The following is a 4,093-nucleotide window of genomic DNA, read 5'->3' as shown; positions in this document are numbered from 1 at the left end:
CCCTGTATCACACAGGAGGACACAGCAGCTGATCCACTTTGGGGCTGAAAACGAGCAGATTCATATGTTCATGTTGTAGCCTACCCATTCATTATTGCATTGGTAGCCTACTGTATTATTGTAATAATTTGTAATTAATTCCTGTTCATTGTTCATGCACTTGTATATTGTTGTTGGTTTTGATATGGGACACTGATGAAATGTGAGGCGGGGGGTTACTGGCCAGAGGCTATAAACTGGTTCACAGGACAAATTGCTGGGTGCTGCGGCTGTAGATACAGCTGTTGTAGGTGCGCCAGTTGTAGGTGCTTCTGTTGTTGGTGCGGCTGTTGTAGGGGCTGCCGTCGTTGGTGCGGCCGTTGTTGGTGTGGCAGTTGTAGTTGCTGATGTTGTAGCTGCAGCTGTTGTAGGTACTGCGGTTGTTGGTGCGGCAGTCATGGATGCGGCTGTTGTTGGTGCAGCTGTTATTGGTGCTGGTGTCATAGGTGCGGCTGTTGCTGGTCCGGCAGTTGTTGGTACTGCTTTCGTTGATGCTGCTGTTGTAGGTGCGGACGTTGTTGATGCAGCAGTTGTAGCTGCAGCGGTTGTAGGTGCAGCAGTTGTAGGTTCTGCTGTTGTTGTTGCGGCAGTTGTAAGTGCGGCTGTTGTTGTCGGACCTGTAGTAGGGGTTGCTGTTGTTGGTGCTGCTGTTGTTGGTGCTGCTGTTGTAGGTGTGACAGTGTTTGGTGCGGGAGTTGTAGGTGCGGCATTTGAGGTCTGGCTGTTGTAGGTGCTGCCGTTGTTTGGGCAGCAGTTGTAGGTGCGGGTATTGTAGGTGCTTGTGTTGTTGGTGCTGCTGTTGGTGCTGCTGTTGTTGGTGCGGCTGTATTAGGGGCTGCTGTTGTTGGTGCAGCAGATGTAGGTGCTGCTGTTGTTGGTGCGGCCGTTGTTTGTGTAGCAGTTGTAGGTGCTTGTGTTTTAGCTAGGGCTGTTGTTGGCGCTGCTGTTGTGGGTGCGGCTGTATTGGGGGCTGCTATTGTTGGTGCTGCCGTTGTTGGTGCAGCAGTTGTAGGTGCTGGCGTTGTAGCTGCAGCTGTCATAGGTGCTGCTGACGTAGTTGTGGCTGTCGTTGGTTTGGCGGTTGTTGGTGAGGCTGTCGTAGGTGCGGCTGTCGTATGCGCAGCTGTCGTTAGGGTTGGATGTTGTTGGTGTAATGTGTAATGTGCTGTATTTATATATCGCTTTTCTAGTCTTAACGACTACTCAAAGGGCTTTTACATCATACAGGATACATTCACCAATCACACACATTCATACATTGTGGCCGAGGCTGGCGTACAAGGTGCCACCTGTTCATTAGATAAACACTCACACACATTCACACTCCAATGCGCAGCACTGGGGTTCAGTGTCTTGCCCAAGGACACTTTGACATGGGACTGCAGGGCCAAGGGATCAAACCACAAACCTTCCGATTGGCAGGCAACCGCTCCACCACTGAGCCACAGCCGCCCCATCGGTGTGATTGTTGTTTCCTCTGTTGTCATAGGTGTTGCTGTTGTGGGTGCAGAAGTTGTATATAAAATTTACCCAAATTAAAAGTATTAGCAAAACCGAGCATACCTTTTACCCTTATTAACTAAGTTATATAAAGATGATATCAGACTGTCTGTTTTTCTATAGCAAATATGTATGAGGTGTAGGCAATAACTCCAGCTTAATTTCATCGCAATCCAAACCTTTTCCTTTATTTATTTCAAAGATTTTAATTGCCATCTTTGTAACATAACTCGGCTTACCTATAAGAATCAGGAACATCCTTATGATCCTTCCAACAGCCAGCTTGTTGCCTTTTAAGTTTATGAAATGAAAAAATACAGAGAGAAATGCAGCTGAACTCAACGATTTAAGACTTTTTCCACGTACACAAAAGTTTTTTTCTCTCAGGTATTGTTCAAAAATCTGTCTAAATCTTTTTTATTGAGCACTTGTCCTTTGCCAAGATTATCCATCAACCTCACAGGTGTTGAATATCAAGATGGTTATTTCAGCATAATTATTGCCAGAGATGGTAAAAGTAGTCACTTCCCATACTCAAGTAGAAGTACAGATACTTGTGTTAAAAATACTCTGGTAAAAGAACAAGTACTGATTTAACTTTTTACTCAAGTGAAAGTAACAAAGTACAGGCTTTAAAATTTACTTAAAGTGTAAAAGTATTGTTTGAATGGCACAAAATTTTGCTAGTTGTGTCTGCTGAGAAATGTGTTCATGGAAAACAGGTTAGTTAAATGCCGTTGGTTACATTGTAAATTGATGTCTGCCAACAGGCCTAAAACATCATATATACGATTATTGAGACAGGTTAATAAGATTCTGACTGAGTGGCAAGATATGAATTCAATTATTATTTGGTGAGAATTCACAGATCCAGTTTCTCTTTTTTAATCTTCCCCTTAACATTTAAATTAATTTACATGTACGTGTGTGTGCTCAAATATGGCTTCTGGAAAGAAAATAAAGGAAACAATATGAATTACTAAACTGACATGAAGTAAGAAATTCCCCATACTTTTCGAGTTACAACTAGCTACCACTAGACAGCAAGATTTTTTAGTGATTAACTTTTAAATGTGGCACTTTCTGGAGAGTTTTGTGCAAAGAAATGGACAAATTGAGTCTTCAATTCAACCACTAAATCCCATCCAATTAGATAAAATTCGGTATTGATGACCCGAAAAATGGCCTAACTCCACTGAAATTATTTTAAACTAAATTAACGAGCCAATTTTATAAAATGTAAGGAAAAGAACTAGATTTCTGTGCTCAACCCTCTGAACCCTGAGGCCATTTCTACAGTTCATTGTCCGTCTGGATTTATTTTATAAAAAAGCTTGTAAAACATCAGCCCTGTTTTCTACAGTCAAGATATGAACATAATTTCTTTTAGGACAAACTGGGTTATTAGAATATTTGGGTTGCAGTGAGGTAATTTGCATGTCAAAATGGTTGTAGGGCCTTAAAGACAAATAAATAAATAAAACGGAACAAGAATCTTCCAGATATGTATTGATATCACAGACAGATAAGTAATACATAATCCATTTTACTCTCTAAAACACATCTCATATGTCTTGGGAGTCACACTGTGAAGAAATAATCATAACTTACACAGATGACAAAATACATAAATTTTTTCAAAGAAAGTCCAGACGCTTTTGCCCTCATGACATTTATTTATGCCAATAATCAACATAATAAATAATGTCATATTTATTGATATTACCCCCACAGCAATGCTACACAGGCATTTGTATGTCTAAAACAGTTCCCCTATATGCAAAAATAAACATAACTCATACAAAGCACATACTATTTACATTTCTTCAAAAAAGGCCCAAAAATATATTATATAATATAAATATACGCCAAATCTCAAACCAGTGAGGCCATTATTCTCCATAGAACGGTCGATCTCTATCTTGTTCACTATAGCATCTTTGATTGCATACTAGACAGTTTGACTGGGAGTATTGGCATCTTTCGGCCTCCATACTCTTTGGATGACGTTGTCTCCCATATATGGACAGGCTACTTCCTTTTCTTCACTAAACAGACGAGAGCAGACGAGCTAGCGGCATAAATGAGCCAAAACGCGATGAATTATGGACATAAAGTTGACCAGTCTTGGATGTAACTGTTTGGATTTAAAGCTCAACGACCCCGAAACAAGCTGGAAGTTCCAGGCCGGATAGAAAATCACCTGTAGAGGCTAGAAGGACCCGGAAAAGACCTCCATAACTGATAACTCGTCAGGTTTTAGACGCAACTTTTGGTGAGTCGTTAGCTGTTATGGTTAAGAAATGATTAAACTATGAATCAGAGGTGCTGTTTTTACGCGTGGGCGAGTGCCTCGGTCTCAGAGGTTAAATGGAAGAAGTAGATGTAAAAAGTCGGCACAAAAATAAATAGTAAAGTAAAAATATCTGAAAAATCCACCAGATTACAGTGAATCAGAGATTTGAAGTATGGTATTTGTAGCTGCCAGCAGAGACAGTGGCATTATTAAAGTTTAGTTTAATTTAATAAGAAATCATGCTTGAATGTACCATAG

At 40.7% G+C, this 4,093-nt stretch overlaps 2 long non-coding RNA genes across 2 annotated transcripts in view; both read left to right on the top strand.

Moving 5' to 3' along the window:
• The first annotated feature begins 275 nt into the window (after window positions 1-275).
• Window positions 276-4,093, top strand: part of LOC117934602 — a 35,854-nt gene continuing 32,036 nt past the window's right edge. Inside the window, exon 1 of the long non-coding RNA XR_004654517.1 lies at window positions 276-425. This is a non-coding gene — a long non-coding RNA (uncharacterized LOC117934602). The remainder of the gene's footprint in view (window positions 426-4,093) is intronic.
• On the top strand, window positions 572-1,103 carry LOC117934604. The gene is made up of 3 exons (XR_004654519.1): window positions 572-605; window positions 872-916; window positions 1,067-1,103. It is a non-coding gene; the product is annotated as an uncharacterized LOC117934604 (long non-coding RNA).

Source organism: Etheostoma cragini, chromosome 19, assembly GCF_013103735.1.
Source record: "Etheostoma cragini isolate CJK2018 chromosome 19, CSU_Ecrag_1.0, whole genome shotgun sequence".
Lineage (NCBI taxonomy): Eukaryota > Metazoa > Chordata > Actinopteri > Perciformes > Percidae > Etheostoma > Etheostoma cragini.
The sequence above is the reverse complement of the archived record's forward strand: the minus strand, read 5'-3'. Positions and strand labels throughout refer to the sequence as shown.